The sequence below is a fragment of the Cebus imitator genome, unplaced genomic scaffold (assembly GCF_001604975.1).
Source record: "Cebus imitator isolate Cc_AM_T3 unplaced genomic scaffold, Cebus_imitator-1.0 Scaffold31, whole genome shotgun sequence".
Lineage (NCBI taxonomy): Eukaryota > Metazoa > Chordata > Mammalia > Primates > Cebidae > Cebus > Cebus imitator.
The window spans coordinates 8,625,406-8,642,949 of record NW_016107346.1 but is presented as its reverse complement, the minus strand read 5'-3'; the positions used below and the strand labels follow the sequence as shown (position 1 = coordinate 8,642,949).

Below are 17,544 nucleotides of genomic sequence, written 5' to 3'. Positions count from 1 at the left end.
GGGGAGAGATAGCAAGGGGAGAAATGCCAGATGTAGGTGATGGGGAGGAGGAAGGCAGCAAATCACACTGCCACGTGTGTACCTATGCAACAATTTTGCATGTTCTTCACATGTACCCCAAAATCTAAAATGCAATAAAATAAATAAATGGGGAAAAAAAAATAAGAAGAGACCTAACAAAAGAGGTGCACAGAGAAAAGACCATATGAGGACACAGCTAGAAGGTGATTGTAAGCCAGAGAGAGTAGTCTCACCAGGAACTGAATCAGCTGGCACCTTGGCCTTGGACTTCCCAGCCTCCAGAACTGTAAGGAAATAAATATCTTATTTATAAGATATTTGTTTAAGCCCTTTTTTAAGCCCTCTAGTCTGTGGGGTTTTGTTATGGCAACCTGAGCAGACTAATCCATGTGTCTAATATGGACTCTCAATGCTCTTTTTGCCAAGTTCTGCCCTGTGAGGAACTAGGAAAGGAGTCCCAGTCAAAATTATAAAAGCACAAGCATGAACGATGGTTACAAATAAAAAGGCTGTTTTGGAGATGCTTTTCTGTCTACCTTTCTTCATATCTGTTTGCCGACCGGCCTGGTGACAGAAGCCATCTGTTAGCCTGCTGTGGGGTCTGGTTGTGAGCATAGTGATATAGGGGAACAGAATCACATGTCAGCAGTTATCCCAGAAATGCCAGGTTTGCTTCAGATTTTGACTTCCTCCTGTTTTCCCCCCTCAAGCAGCGGTGGTGGATCATCAAACTGCTTTGAGCTGCTTTGCAGTTTCCTTGTAGAAACCTTTCCTCACTACATAGTTTAATCCTCTCATCTACCCTTGTTTACAATCTACAGAATACTATATTTATTTAACTTTTTTTGAGATTTCAAGGCTTTTCTGAATGTTGCTCCAAGTAATCTGATGAATGCAGAACTCCTTACTTATTTTCTCCCTTTATTCTAAACCTTATAGGGCAGGACAGCTAAAAAATCCCCTTGGAATTAGTACCAGAAAGTCCCTTTTTAAAAATTAATAAACTTAAATTTTTTTAGAGCAGTTTTAGGTCCACAGAAAAATTGAGTAGAAAGTACAGAGAGTTTCTATATATCCCTTATCTCTACACAGAAAGTCTTTTAATTGGGCCACTGCAACTTTCAAGGACAAAAGACAAGATTCTCTTTTATGGAGAAGTAGTACATTTCTTGGCTAGATCGATGGCCTTCACTGATGGGGGAGGGTGCAAGTGTCTGGCTGCCTGCCCAGGCTGCAGCTTGAGTGAATCTGAGCCCAGGGCCCAGCAGAGTGTCCCTGTGTCTGTGGGCCTGGTGGAGCCACACAAGATGTCAATAGCAGATGCATATGTAATTCTGGGGGAAACCTTCCCAGTGGTCCCAAACTTGGGCTATGTTGTTCTCTAGAGAGAATGTGTCATTTAAAGATTGAAATCCTAACTCCTACCTTTTAAAAATATTTTTGCCTTTGTATCTCATTTGACTCTTGGCAAAGCCTAGTGTTGTTTAACTTAGTAACTTGTGGTCTACAAAGTCCTCACATATGCTTTCTTACTTGAGATTGCAGCAAACCTCTAAGGTGGGAATATTGTCTCCACTTTATGACACTGGATATGGAGTGAGAGTCAGATGCTCCCACAGCCAGTAGCTGGTTGGTGGCTGTGGATGGAGATGGCATGCTGTCTTCCGTGCACTCTGTTCCAGGTCCACTGTCTCCTAAAGGGCATGTCTGCTGTTCAAGAAAAAAGGCATTTAATGATACTCGTTAAAGCATATGAATAAAGGAAGATTTTATCCAGGACCATCACAATAGGTATGGGGACCACAGCAACAGGGACTTGCAGTGGTGGAGGGAGATTGGGCTCAACTCCCAGTATAGTACAGGCAAGTGGGAATTTATAGCCTAGGAGCAGGGTAGGGGTCAGTGGATGGGAACTTACTAAAAGGAAACATCAGGAGTAAAGGAGATTCTGGCTAAACCCACCTAACAGGATTCTTGCTAAAGACTGTCCAGGACAATCAGACATCACCTAGGGCATGGTGGTAGAGGAACCTAATCAGATATTGGGGAGGGGAGGTTTTTTGCTAAACTGGCTCAGCAGCATTCTTTGCTAAAACTGGAGTTTATAAGGAAGTACACAGATGGGCCTGGAAAGTTTGGGAACTTGACTAAAGTTTTGCCAAACAGAACATCTTCGTTACTGCCACTTGTGGAATGGCTGCAAGCCTTTTATTTGAAGAGTTAAATTTGTTTTTATATATACTTAAATACTTAGGGAGTTGAAAATATTCCATGTAGTAAATTTAAGTTAAAAAATGTGTTTAGGCTGGGTGTGGTGACCCACGCCTGTAATCCCAGCACTTTGGGAGGCTGGGTTGGGCGGATCACTTGAGGTCAAGAGTTCGACACCAGCTTGGCCAACATGGTGAAACCCCATCTCTACTAAAAATACAAAAATTAGCTGGCCGTCTTGGCATGTGTCTATAGCCCCAGCTACTCGAGAGGCTGAAGCAGGAGAATCACTTGAACCTGGGAGGTAGAGGTTGCAGTGAGCCAGGATTGCACCACTGCACTCCAGGGCAACAGAGCAAGATTCCATCTCAGAAAGAAAAAAAAATGTGTTTAAAGAAAAACCTGTGAGGCCGGGCGCGGTGGCTCAAGCCTGTAATCCCAGCACTGTGGGAGGCCGATGCGGGTGGATCACGAGGTCAAGAGATCGAGACCATCCTGGTCAACCTGGTGAAACCCCGTCTCTACTAAAAATACAAAAAATTAGCTGGGCATGGTGGCACGTGCCTGTAATCCCAGCAACTCAGGAGGCTGGGACAGGAGAATTGCCTGAACCCGGGAGGCGGAGGTTGTTGCGGTGAGCCAAGATCGCGCCATTGCACTCCAGCCTGGGTGACAAGGGTGAAACTCTGTCTCAAAAAAAAAAAAAAAAAAAAAAAAAGAAAAACCTGTGGACCACAGTACAATGTCATGGTAGGAGCAATGATTTCCTGAGTACCAGTAGTTCAGGAAGTACTGTAGTATCTATGCTAACTTTGGGAGGCGACAGTGGAAGTCAGAGTCCTGATCTTTGTCCTGCCTTGCTGGTTGTACATAGAATGTTGAGAGCAAGACCCCCCCCTCTAACCCCACATTCTCTAAACCTTGATATCCTCACTGAGGCGGGGAGTAATGATTTCCCTATGGTGGGACAGGCTTTGTTGTGAGGAGCAAATGACAAAACAGAATAGATGCCATTGATACCGTTTTGGGCACTCCACCAGCAAAGAATCATAGACTGGGGGAGGGAGGTGAGGGCTGGGGAAAGGGACCACATCTGGCAGGGGACACTGAAATGCCCAGAGTTTGTGATTTCCTTGTAATTTGATGGTTAAATTAAAACCTAGGCCAGATCAAAGGCCCAGCGGCTCCAACTCTACATCAGTTGTGTTTTTATTACTTTTATCTGCCTCTCACTAGTGGCTGAAGAACATGTTGGGCCCGTGCACTGCTGAGCTGAGCAATGCTGTGAGGCATTCAGCTGCACTGCTGTTACAGGCTTGGCCTGCGCAGGTTTCTCTGACTGATCCTGTGGATAACTATGACCTCAGTTATCTTCATATATCAGTGCCCACCTGCTCCCAGGTACAGTGTTCTATCTAGAATGATGTGAATGTGTATCTGGCCATCCAAGAGCCTAGTCCTCATGGAACCCTGGTTAATGGGCCAGATAATAATCCTGAGGGCATTAGGCAATACCTGTGTTCTTCTGGGTTGGCCAAGTTCTCCTGATGAAAGAGAGCATTCCTTCTGCTGGAGGCCTGCCCACTGTGGCTCCACTGTCATTGTCCTGGTTTGCACATATTGAAGTTGGCTGGTAAGTGGGGGCTTGAGGTGGCTTGGAAGCTGTTCCTGCTACATCATGGTTTACAGTTTTTAGTTTTTCTATAGGTTTCTTCCAGTGCGAGATGAGAACACTTCTAAAAAATGAATTCCAAAGGCACATTTTCCCTGATCTCATTTCCCAACTACCAAGAGTGTTTTGAAAAATGTAAAAGCACATGTAGAGATTTAAATTAGCTTTCACTGCCACTGCTCTTGGTGGTGGTAATTTTACATATGATATGTGACAGGGAGACACTTTGTGAGGGCCTTTGTTCCCAGTGTGTCCTCTCCATCTTAGAATTCAGATGCAAAGTTTGGAGAAAGAGATAATGGTGAAAGTACTTCAACATTTTCTTATTTTTACATTGATAGTCCTACTTGTTAGCATTTTCTTTGGAAACAGCACCACAACCAGATTAGGAATCTTTCTGAAACAAAGGGAAGATAGTTCTTGTGACTTTTGTGAGCAGTCTCAATATTGCATTGTTTATGGGTGAGGTCACTGAGAGACCTAGCTCAAAGGCAAAAGATGGGCCTACTCTAAGGGTTTTAATAATAGACCTGACATTGTTTGCCCTCTTGAATTACCCAAGTGGTTTTAGTTTCTTTTGTTGTTTTTAATGTTGTTGGATTTTATTTTGTATTTCAGAGATAGTGAGTTTGGACTGACTAGGTTTAGTTGTGCTGATGACAAACTGACCTTTGGAACCTCTGGAGACCCCCTGGGACAAATGAGTTGCGCTTTATGTGTTGGTTGTGAATGTTGCCTGTTTATTCAGTGATGGGTGCCATCTTGACCCAGGCTTACCAATGGGCATCCTTTCTCACCAGCAAAGAAAGACCCCATACTGAGCAGGGTTCTTTCTTTGCTGGTGAGAAGGGATGCTCATTGCAATCCTTATAGAGTGCGCAGGTTCCTCCCTGGTTTGCCCCAAGTGAGAAAGAGATTTGTCTTCAAAAGCCCAGTAGGAGAGTTCAAGAGAGTACCAGGACTTTTCAGATTTGTTTGAACAGTTGAGATCCCAGGGAGTGCTTCATTCGCTGCAAGCTAAAACCCAGCTCTATGGTCTGGTGTTAGAGGATCCCCAGAAATGAGCTTGTCTCGACTCTCGAGCCCCATTCTCTCTGTCCCTTAATAGACAAGACTTTCCTTGTTTCCTGAATGAATGCTAGTCCCTGGGTGCACCTGTGCCTGTACCTTTTGAAGTCAGATCAGTTTGCACATCATCTGGATCGTCTTTTGCCAGATGTCAAGCTTCTTCCTTGCCTCCCTTGCAGAATGGGGCATGCACCTCATTTTGTCTTGGAGTTGTCTTATCTGACTGTCTTACTCCATCATTAAACTGTTGGATCCTTTCAGAGATCTTTTCTGACTCATTTGTGTGTCCACTATAAGTGCCTGGCTCAGTACTTGTTGAATAGATGAATGGAAAGTTCCAGAGTACAGACTCCTTTGCACATCCCCGTCAAAAGGCACTTCAGGCCATCAAGCCAGCCTTACTTGACAGGATGACAGAGACTTCTCCTACTGGAGGCAGGGCTGCTGCCTGTTTTCTGCCTTGGTCCCTCCCCTGTTAGCCTGATCTTTGCTGGTTGTTGAGAAGAGGTACCACATGAGAAGAAGGCAGATGTTGCTGTTGAGCACAAGGGTGCTGCATGTCAGTTGGTGCCTGTCCCTACTTGGTTGAACTTACTCAGCCACGGCTCTGGTGGGCAGCTTCAGAGCACTGCCCAAGTAAGGGCATGGGCCTCAGAGGCGCAGCTTGTTGCACTGTGTAGAAATTGCATTTCTTTTTGAGTTTTCATCATTCCAGCCACTGTCAGCTTTGCAACAAGAGCTGTGGTCAAGCCACTGTGGAAGAGGCCCCTGTAAGGCAGCCGGTGGGGGTCCTCCCTCACCAAACATTGAACTCTGAACAACCAGCAACACAGACAAGTAGCTGAAGCCGTAGAACCTTCTCTCCAGGAAGGTCCTATATAAAGATCAGGACTGCTTGCTGCCCTTTTGATTTGTTTTAATGAGAATATGGAGGACTGAAGTCCTTTTGTGTCTTTGCTAAGTGTTTTACCCAACAATGGATGGTTAAAACAGGATTCCATTTTACAGCTAAAATAAGCAGGTTATACACCACTTTGCCAGAGATCTGTATGTAGTAAAGTGTGCTGAATGTGTGACCACTTTGTGTTTCCATGGGACCTAGAGGACCAAGATGTCTCTCTCCTATTTCGATTTGTTGATGAGTAAGCTAGAAACAGCATTGCAACGTTGGTGCTTCCCGCTTGGAGGCCTTGGGCAGGTCGTCCCCAGTCTCCTGGCGTACTGCCTGGTTTCTAAAATAACATTATCTTCCCGGCATTTTATTGATCTGTGGTGGTTGCTTCACATTTATAGCCCTTTATGGAATTTTGTTGCTACTCAGAAAATTTTTTATTTTCTTGTGAAGCCAATTTTAACACTCACGAATTAGAAAGCAGGCTTTCCTAGTGCTTATAAAAATAAACAGAGCCCGCCTGACTCCACTTATCTGAAGCACATTATTATTAACTTTCAGCTTACTATCAGTTCTGCTCTTAACGTGGTGGTCTAGAAGGAAATGATGTGTCTGGTGTTAATCTGCCACTGCCTCCTCAGGCCCACGTGCTATCCTGCTGAAGATGCAGGACTGGCAATGGCAAGGGGGTCCACAGCTTTGGCTGACCTTGAAATTCTTCATCATGTGATTCAGCAAGGCTGAGACCATCTCATCAGATTCACTCTAGGTTCTCTGTCTTGTCTTTGTTTTCCCAAAGCTCTGTTAGCATGGGCTTTTGAAAGTTGCCTGGATATTAAAGTACTATGCTAATAACTTGCTCTCTAGTAAACAAAACCAAAAGTTGGCTTCATAGTTGCTCACTGACCTGGCATAAACTAGAATGTGAAGCTTCTCATTTAGAAAAGGTTCGGGCAGCTTCCTGCTGGGATATTCCAAACCCCTCTGGGAGGTGGCATGGATGCCCAGCTTTTCTTTGAAGAGTGCACTTTGCCTTTAGGTTTGGGAAAAAGTACTTGGAACTGTTGTGTCTCATGAGGGCCAACCTTGATGGAGGCCTGCATTTCCCATGTGGGGCCTGACATTTTTATGTGTTCATCCAGAGTGATGAACTGGTTCACTTTCCCTGCGATCCTTCCTTGTTGAACCTGAAAGAGAGGACATGGGAGCTTTTTAGGAGAGGGAAGACACATGCTTTATTCTTGAACTGTAGGGTGTGTGTCACCAGAGAGAATTGGAGACAGTGGTGACTATTTCTCACCTTACACACACTTCCCTTACCAAACCAGGAATGAGTAAAACTTGTTGGGAATAGTAAAGAGAAGGAAATTACAGATAAAACACACTCATACAAGCAGAGCAGAGAGGCCTGCTCAAAGAGCTAGCCATCACCGCAGAAGCCTGGGCTTGAGTTGTATCTTGCTGATTCAGCAGGAGGGTACATTTCCCCTTCCACTTTCCCATTGAAATATACCATTTCTGTACAATATTTATAGAACCCCTGTCTCTACCATTAGAAATACAGAATATTTTTGCCTTTTTACTTTACTATTAGTTGATATCGTTTGCTAGGTTTTGTCTGTTTATCCTGTTCACAAATTTTTGTTTTTTAAAATTTATTTTGAACTATTTTTGACAAAAACATTAACAGTATCTCTTCAAGGAGTTTAATTTCAGCTCAAGAAAAGAAAATCAAAAGTGAATGACATAAAAAAGAACCTGCTCTCATTCTAAAGTTCTGCCTTTTGCCTTTTTTGGGAAGCCCCATTTCTTGACTTTGGTGTTGCTTAATGGGAAAAGCTAGAGATGGAGTCAGAGACTGAGTAATCACAGGGGATACTTATGAAGATATGGGTGGGGACGGCAGGAAATAATGAGGAACTCTACAGCTGAAAAAGATGATGCCTTTTATTAGCATTTGGTAGTAGTCCAATTAATGTGTCCTGCACTCTCTTCTGCATATTGGAAAGAGCACTGGACTAGTAGGGCCTGCTTTTAGGTCCTGACTTCTGCTGCTGCTCCTGACATTGAGGGAGCCCCTGTACCATTGTGAACCTGCCTCCCAGGTGTCAGACTAGAATAACCGTCTCTCCCAGCCCAGTGTTGTGGTGTGAGGACCAGGCAAGTCAGAGCACATGGGCAGCATTTGCAAGATGTGTTGCTCACACTTAATTTCTTTCCCAGTAAGGTTTTTGCCTACAGAGAGCTCTAGACAAGGTGTGTTTCCTCCAGTGGAGACCAGATGAGGCAGGTAAACGGGCAGAAGGCATCTTGGCCTGAGAGGTTCTTGGTCTCCTCCTCTCTTGATCCTCTTCTGTGGATTGGAAACATTTTGAGAAACTACATCCCTTGCATGCATTAGCAGCAGACGTTGATGAAGTCCTGGAAGAACATAATGCTATGGACAGACTTAAGGGAGGAAGGGTGGCTGCACCTCACAAGAGGAAGGGATCAGGGGCACATTTGGACTTTGCTTCCTGGAGTGGCCCACAATGCAGGCCCTACCCTCCAGGGGGGCAAGGGGAGTCAAAGAAAGGAACTCAGCATTTTCAGGGCTGCATTTTCACACAGCAAGCCATAAAGCTGTGTTTTTTCCTGAAATGATCTTGATTTCCTTCAGAGGAGGAAAATGACCTTTTGGGGAATCTGTGGTCTGGGGTGCTTTGATCTTCGTTCACAGTCCAGGGAGGTGTAGCTGCATTCCCCTCCTCTGCCTTGCTTGGCATCTCACTTTTTTGGGGAATGGTGGCTGCTGGCCACTGCTTTTTTGACCAGATAGCTGGGTAGACCCTGAAGGGGCCATTCTGGCCATTTCTGGCCTCAGGTGGGATGACAGTAGAGGATGTAGAGATGCTTCTGGAGTCAGTCAAGGTTATGTGCGACTAATCCTTTCTATAAAACAGCGCATCTCATCCCTCAAATTAAAGTAATACAAACCCAATTTCATTTGTTTTGGGGTTTGCTTGTGTTAATTTATAGATCACTTTTAGTTTTCTAATAGTTTAAATGTTCTAAACAAAAAAGTTTATGATTAATTCTGTGATTATGTTGTGTGTTTGATATAATGTAAAGCCATCTAGTTAACATGAGAGTTATTTGACCATTCTGTTTAAGAAACACCTGCTTTAGGGGAGTCTCCATTTGGCTACTGAAGTTGTGATGGATTGAAGGGGTGGTGATGCCCCATCCCTTTGTGGGAGCTCTCTCCTAGCCAAGCTCTTGGGTATTGTTGAAGCCCCCTTGCTACAATGTGACCCCTGCCCCCAGCCTGGGGGACCTGGCTCAAGCTGGAGAGAACTGGGAGAGCACCCATGCAGGTGGCCTCTGGTGGCTGGAGCTGGAGAGCTTAAAGTTGGGGGCTGACTCAGCTCCTACCATTTGGACTGACTCATTTGCAGAGTGGGAGGATGATGGATGTGGGTAAGCAGAGGGGAGCCGGGAAGGGCCACATGTACTGTTAGCCTTGGAGCCAGTAAGTCAGCTCAGCCATGTTCCTGCTAAGGTGTTTAGCTCAGCCCAGACTCCCAAGACAAATATGCCTTTTTGCCTAAGCTCACCTTGCTGCACAGTGCCCTGGCTGTTCTATATGGTGTCTTAGCCAGGCTAGCAAGAGTTCCCATGACTGTCCTCACCATGATGGTGCCATAACTGCATCCCCTGGGGGGATGGTGAGGGCATGGGGTGAATGCAGAACACTGTAAGGCAAGGCAAAGGACATTGCTGTGGCTGAGGTGTGGGCCACCCTCCTTGCACTCTGTCCTGAGAAGCCATGAGCAGCTGTAGCCATACCCCTTCCCAAGGGAACAAGGAGAGCTGCTTAGAGGCTGTCCTAGTAACTGGGGAAAGTCAGGGTCCGCTTTCCAGGTGGCTAGCTCTGGGCCAGGGAAGCAGGAGCAGGCACCAGGCCAGGCTTGACAGCCTTGGATTTGGATGGAAGAAGAAAAGGGAAGAGAAATCACTATCTTAGGCAATGAATAAGGCACACCCAGCCTGCTTTGGGGTTTAGAGTCTCCTGCACCCCCACCTCCACCGTAGAGAGCCAGACTGGGTTCATGCACCACAGTCTTCTAACTGCATCTCCTGGAACCAACCTTTGAGTAAAAACCCTGGGTGAGTGATGATACTGCCCTTATTATGGACCCACACTCAGAGATAAGCCCAACCCACAGATCAGAGGGAAGCCCTTGTCCTTATCTCTTCAGTTCTTGGCCCTCTTTCAGCAGCATGTCTCCTTTGATGAGGGGGTTGAAATATTAGATGCTTTCCCCGGTCCTTTCATACACTTACTTAGAAATTTCTGTGGCACTACTGGAAGGCCTTCTTGGTCAATAGATGGGCAAACTTTCAGTTAATTGTGTGAGGGCTTCAAGTGGTTTCAAGTGACAATGGAGAAAGAAAGGACTTGTCAAAGTCCTTGCCTGTTGTAGGAGAGAGAACCATGCTGATCCTGGTGCATGCTGACTGCAGTCCTAACCAGGCAGCTCTGACAGCTGACCCCTATGCTCAGCACATTGTTCCTGTTGTCTTTGTCTGTGGTATTGGGAAATTGATGTGGTAATCAAATGACAAAGGAGGCCTGGTGCGTGGCAGTGATGAGGGCCATGTATGGGAACATTGGGTTGATTCACCTCAAGAAAAGGCTCCAGAATCCCAGGCTGCAACACCCAGTGGTGTCCCTGCCTAGAAAGGACAGAGTGACAAGCCAGCCCCTCACCCAAGGGAAGGCTTCAGAAGAGGCTTGGCCCCCCACCATGTGGCCCTTAGGTTGTCCATCATTCATCTTTTTACACTTTGTGTTGTAGCTCTAGACCAAGCCTCCCGTCATCTTTGTATCCCTAAAGCCTGCTCCATAATAAACCCTTAACTGTTTGTTAAAGCAGAGGTCCCCAGTCCCTGCTGTAGACCAGCAGCGGTGGCATTAGATTCTCATAGGAGCACAAACCCTGTTGTGAACTGGGCATGCAGGGGATCTGGGCTGCACTCTCCTTATGAGAATCTAATGCCTTGTGATCTGAGGTGGAACAGTTCTGTCCTGAACCCACTCCCTCCACCAGCCCCATGGAAAAACTGTCTTCCACAAAACCAGTCTCTGGTGCCCCAGAGGTTGGGGACTGCTGTGTTAAAGAGATTGGCAATTTACAGAGAAGAAACAGCATGAGGTACAGAAGGAAGAAATTGGAGGTGTTGAAGAAAGAGTGGCTGAAATGTATGGTGTGGGAGGCAGCCAGCAGACCCTGCCAGCCCCAGGCTGCTCCTGGCACCTTCCAGACATTGCGCTTGTGATTATTGACACATCTCCCTCATCTCCGAGATTGTGAGCACCTGTTTTGCTCAGCGCAAACATTTAAAGCACTTTTCTCAGGGCAACTTATTTTCAAATTGCTACTTACAGAAAACCCCCTGAAGGTTCATGGTGTATAGGTGAACCACAAGGAGCTGAGCTGCAGTTCTAAACTGGGCCGTCCCAGAGACCTCCAGGAGAAGCTGGGATCCAAGAAGGACATAAAAGAAGGGAGGGAGTTGCCTTCCTTGTTATCTGAGGAAGAGCAGTCCCAGAGAGAGTGACTGATGCAAAGGCCATACCATACAACGTCTAAACAGCAAAGAGGCCAAGGCAGGAGCAGGATGAAGATGCTGCTAGGAAGTTCATGGGCCCCACCATTGCTGTTGGACAAAGTCTGTGAGGACTGTGAGAGGAACGCTGGTCAAATTCCCAGGGTGTGGGAGCTGGGGTACTGAGGGAGTTGAAGTTGTACCTATGGGGAAAATAGAGCTGATAGAATTGTTGATGGATTGGATGTGAGATGTGGGATGTAAGAGGAGGAGGAGACCCGGAGGCCTGGCAGTGATTTTATTTCTTGCCTGGAGCAAGTGGAAGGACAGAACTCATCTACTGAGATGGGAAACCTTGAGGGGCTGGTGAGGTGGAAGAGGAAGGTTGGAACAGTCTGGGCTTGTTCTGCTCCTGGAGCATCCTCCTCTGCCCTCTTGTTTACAGGTATATCCATGTCCCTATCCAAGGTATCGCAGTTCAAACTGTTGTAACAAAATAACTGAGACTGGCTAATTTATAAACAACAGAAATGTATTTCTTAGACCTGTGGATATTGGGAAGGCACTGGCATTTAGGGTCTGCTGAGGGCCTTCTTGCTGTGTCCTCACATGACAAAAGGTGAAGGGCAAAGAGGGCCTCCCTTGTTGCAGCCCTTCATACAGCACTAATCCCAGGGCCTAATCACCTCCCAAAGGCTCTGCTTCTTAATACTATCACACTGATGGCTACATTTCAAGATAGGAATTCTGGGGGATACATTCAGACTGTAGCACAATGACTGACTCCCTCCATCGGAGACTGGGATGTGCATTTGTATTCTGGTTCAGGCACCGTATTATAACAGTTGACATATTTATTAATCTAATGAGGTATATCAGTTAAGTAAATGAAGTTAACTCATTGCCCTTGCTACCTGTCTGTCGTCCCTGGCAGACAGTAGTGCTTGGGAAATGGGAAGCCTGTGCTTGATTTTCTAAAGCACATTACTTTCCTTTATTTAAGTCCTAGCAATGCTGGACGGATGTTTTGCAGCATGCTTGTGTGTTAAGTGTCCTTTGAGTCAGCGCTTTACTCACAGTAACCCTCTCCTGCCCTGTACAGGTACAGGGGGCAGGAGGTAGGAGAGGGCTGGGCCCCAGCTCTGAGGGGAGGAGGAAGCAGGCCTCTCCAGTACCAGAGGACCATGATGCTGCCCCCTCAGAACATGGATGTCTATCCAGGAGGGACAGAGCACCTGCCTCACTTCCCTAGGGGTCCAAGGTCTACTCACACTCTTCTGATGGGGAGACTATGAATTCCCTCCAACAGCAGTCGTAACTTCATTTCACAGGTGAGGAAACTGAGGCACAGAGATGGGACCCTGTGGAAGGTTACATGCTTCACAGTGGCTCAGCAGGTCTGATGCCAATGACTGGGCTCACCTCCCCCATGCCACCAAGCCATATTGCCTCAAGGAACAGGCCTCCACTCTCATGTTCCTTCACAGCAGCAACCTTTGGGCCTAATTTTTGGTGATTATAAACTGTAGCACAAAGTGCCATGGACCTTGGTGAAAAGTCCTGGTTGAAAGAACTGGAGAAGGTAGGAAAGTTGGCTGAAACTCAAATAGTCTTAGCTGTAGAGAAAGGGCTTCCAGGCCCACAGATGGCCCCAGTATAAGCACTGTGGGGGCCAGCCTTAGGGGAGGTTAGGGAAAGCCAAGGCAAGAACCTTCCATGGTTGACAGCCCATGCACCAAGCTCTATGCAGATGTTTTCTATGTTTCTTCACATACGTGCTTGCTCCTCAGTGTGTCCTGGTGAGACCAGTGTCATTTCCATTATACAGAAACTGGGGCTGAGAGACGCTTGGCATCTCTTAGACCTATTGGGGAGGAGGGATCTGAAGTGGCGTTAGCTGAGCAAGTGGATTCCTGACGCCCCGCTCTGGGCTTCACAGGTTGATCCAAGGGTTCAGTTTGTGGAAGGGCAGGTGCCAAGACCTGTCTTAATCCTTTTTCTGCTGCTGTAACAACATACTACAACCTAGGTAATTTGTAAAGAAAGGCAACTTGTTTCTTACAGTCTGGAGACTGGGAAGTCCAGGAGCATGGTGCCCACATCTGGTGAGGGTCTTCCCATACTGGAAGAGTGGAAGGTGGAAGCCAGCATAAGAGACAGGAATAGGAAATCGGGCTAAATTCCCGATTTATGGAGAGCCCCCTCCCTTTACTCCTACAGAAACAGCATTAATCTATTCTTGAGTACAGAGTCCTCATGGCCTAATCACCTCTTAAAGGCCCCACCCTCCCACTACTGTTACAATGACAATTAAGTTTTCAACACAGGAACTTTAGGTGAACACATTCAAACTATACCAAGAGCCTTCTGTGGACCAGTGTGCTCGGAGGCCTGGCGGGCTTGGAGCCAGAGCCTGGGAGGGGCATGAAGAAGGCCTTCCTGAGACCCCCTCCCAGGCCGCCTCCACTCTTATTCTTGTTCCTGCAGCATCTGGCCTTTTCATCCTAGTTAATGCCTGAGCCTTTGAGGCAGCATTTTTTTGTATTTTATGATAGGGAGGCATATTTGACTTCATTTAAAAGGTTAAGGTCTTTCCTAGGCCGTGGCTTTTGTTTGAAAGGGAGAAAGAAAGGAAGACCTGCTTCCACTATTCTCTTGCACTGTAGGGTGGGGAGGGACACGCAGGGGTGGAGGAGTCTCCAAAGTGGGCAAATTAGAATCAACAATGGCCCCAACTGCTGCATCCTAGACCTCATTCCTCCTGCGCCGCCTCCCAGGACCAGTCCTTTTGCTTTTTTGAGCCATGCCCACCATACAGCCCCTTCCCACTTGACATCAGATGGCAGTTTTCACCAGTGTTCTTCCCCTTCCTGGGCGGCCCCCTCAAGTTGACCATATTTAAGGAAGAATGAGTTTTGGTGTGTTCTCACCCTGTGGTCACACACTCCTCATACCCATTTTTATAATTTTCTTTGCATTGAATGTTGATTCATAGCACTTAACTTTCTCATTTGTCATGTAGAGGCATTCATTCATTCACTCACTCATTCATTCCAAATATGAATAAGGAAGTTTCTGCTACCATTGGCTATTTCTCTGGAATAATTGGAAGCAGGCCTTCCTGGTCCTTGTTGTGTGCAGCACGTCCCTTAGCTGGTGACGGACCTGAGCAGGTGCTTGGGAGCAGAACATGAGCTGTAGTGGCAGTGGTTGTGCCAAGCCTGCACGGAGGCCAGTGCTGCCTCGTTCTTGGAGTGGAGCCTCTACTTTGCTGGTCACCTTGGGCTTGGCCATTCTGGTGTTACTGCTCCTGTTCTCTCTGTTGGCCTTGCCCTGTCGCTGCTGCCCATCCCTGTCACCGCAGCCATTCTGGCTGTGGCCAATTAAGTTTGTGTCATCAGCAGCTGCATTTAATTCACCCTGTGCCCACCCCCATGTTTGTGTCCATGTCTTAGAAATGCTTCTAGGTGGCCGTTCTCTTATTTGCTGGGCTTCAAGAATTGGTGGCCCTGAACCCCCAAGGGTTCTAGGACCCCTGCTGGCTATAGACAAGATCTGAGTAGAGCCCTGGGTAGACTCAGTTTCCTTCTGGCTCCAGGGACCCATAGAAACAGAGGCTGGTCTGGGACACTGTAGTAGCGATTAGGTCACATTTTCTCTCTAGGTTGGATTAGCAGCTCTAGCAGAGTCACTTCAGTGAGCCTAGCATATTGACATTAAAGCCTCTTACACTGTGGGATGTCCGGAGTGGTGAGGTCCAAGCCTACCTCAGGGAATAGTGGTGTGGGGAAGGCTCAGGAGATGTGTTCAGAGTGTCCTGAGCTTCACCTGGAGTTAGAGAGGGGTGAAATATATATTTGATCTTCCTCCCTCTTTTCCTGAGGTATTCTTAGAATCTCTGGAGTGATAAGAGTGTCTTTGCATGCAAATAAGATGACTGGTATCTGGGGGCTCCTAGATTGCTTAAGGATTTGGCTGGTTGCCAGAGTAATCCCATGATTAGAGGGCTGAGACTTACAGTATTCCACCCTCTCACCTCTGGGAGAGGCTGAAGGTTGAGCCAGTACATCAATGGCTAGTGATGTAGTCAATTATGACCATAATGAAGCTTTCATTAAAGACCCAAAAGGAGGCTGGGTGTTATGGCTCACACCTATAATCCCACCACTTTGGGAGGTCAAGGTGGGAGGGTTGCTTGAGGTCAGGAGTTTGAGACCTGCCTGGGCAACATAGTGACACCCCATCTCTAATTTAAGAAAATTAATAATTATCCAGGTGAGGTGGCTCCCATGTATAGTCTCAGCTACTCAGGAGGCCAAGGTGGGTGGATAACTTGAGCCCAGGAATTTGAGGCTACAGTAAGCCGTCATCAGGTCATTGCACTCCAGCCTAGGAGACAGAGCAAGACCCTGTCTCTAAAAGCTTAAAAAAAAAGTACAGAACTCCAGAGGACTGAGTTCTGGGAGCTTTTGGATAGCTGAGCATGCAGAGGTTCCTGGGGAGTGGCACATAGGCAGGCTTGGCAGCTCCACGCCCTTTCCCACGTGCCTTGCCCTGTGCACCTCTTCCGGCTGAGGTTCATTCACATCCTTTGCAGTATTCCTTCCTGTCTGTCTGCAGGAAGGTGATATTTGTCTCTCTCAGGTTATTATTAATAGTAACTTTCAGTGCCAGTGAATGGTGTGACATCTCATTGATTTGTGATTTTAGCTGTCCTGGATTTGGGGTTTCTGAGAGTAAGTCCTTCCTCTTTCTTCTTCTGTAAAGTAGCCTCTTTCTTAGGGACTGCTGACTCATGCTCAGCTTCATGCCAGCCTTTCATTTTACTTTCTCTTTTATGCTGCCTGTGTTTGGAGAGCAGAGGCACAGTGAAGCTTCTCAGCCCATTTGCTACCACAGACAGCAATAGGCTGGGGTGGGGTAGGACAGGGTCAGTGGGTAGGGTAGGGAGAGGGACCCCCATTGCCCTTGGGCTTTTTCTTTGGGTTGATAATGATAGTTCGTTCATCTTTCACCTCTATGCGACCTTGAAAAAAATCACTCTGTCTGAGCATCCATGACCTCATCCGTGCAACTCCTTTTAAAAATTATTCTTAGAAGAACCCTAGTGAATAAGATAAGCAAAGGTGGAGCTCTGATGTGTTAATCCTCACCTCTCAACACTAGCTCAGGAGAGCCTGAGAGGTTACTGAGGTAAAGGGGTCTGCAGTACTCCCTCCAGGCCCCTGGCACACCTTTCCCAGGACTGCTGCTGAAGGCCTTGTCACCTCACTAGTCCTGTGTGAATCCTAACACCCCTCCTGTCCTACTAGTGCCCTCTCCACCACCCAGTTCCTCCCCTCCAGGGCTGGAAGGGACATCAGTGGGATAAAACCTCGGGGTTTGCTGTCTACTTCATGGTCCACTGCCTCTTGTTGGAGGGGTCACGTGACTGCACAGAGTGAGGAATGGGGGCTGCTCGCTAAATGGGTTGTTGCTGCTTTTTTCTTGACCCCAAGAAAAATTTCCAACCTCCTAGACAACTCCCACATACTCTGTCTCCTCTTCTATTTAAGTGCTGTTTTTCCTCCTAATGAGCTCTGGTCTTCAAATGGAGCTGGGAGGAAAAACAAGGACCTTGGGAATATAAGAATCCTTGGTGAATTACCTCGTATTAATGAGAACAAGAAGAGAAATCGAGTTCAGCTCTGCAAATTAGCTTTGTGTTCTGGACCTTGATGCCTTAAATTGCAGATTCTAATTAAATGTCCCCAAATAACTATGAAGTGCTTCTAAGGTCTTTTTGACCTAAAATTTCTGTGACCTTTGAACTATCTCAGGTGTAAAATTAGTCTGTAGATGTACCCCTTTAAGCATTTCTATCTCCAGAAACCTCACGATGCCTAGGATGTAAACCACCCTCCTAAGGGCAGATCAGGTAGGTGGAGTGGGCAGGGACCCTGCAGGGAGAGGTGGAAAGGGGTGGGCATGGGTGAGTTTTGGAGCATCCCCAGGGCTGACAGAATATTGGGGTACAGATGTGTCCCTCTGTTAGGTGGCCTGTCTCCACTGTCACAAGTAAAGGGGGTGACCAACACCTTTACTAACA

At 46.8% G+C, this 17,544-nt stretch overlaps 1 protein-coding gene across 15 annotated transcripts in view; it reads left to right on the top strand.

Annotated features, from left to right (window-relative positions):
* Window positions 1–17,544, top strand: part of INPP4A (inositol polyphosphate-4-phosphatase type I A) — a 148,310-nt gene that overhangs the window by 57,936 nt on the left and 72,830 nt on the right. Inside the window, exons 1-2 of one of the 15 annotated variants that reach the window (XM_017524043.2) lie at window positions 7,207–7,217; window positions 12,851–12,853. The exons of the other annotated variants lie outside the window; for them this stretch is intronic. The gene's annotated coding sequence lies outside the window, so the exon portion shown is untranslated. Of the gene's footprint in view, window positions 1–7,206; window positions 7,218–12,850; window positions 12,854–17,544 lie in introns of those variants that run through there. 15 annotated transcript variants of the gene reach the window in all.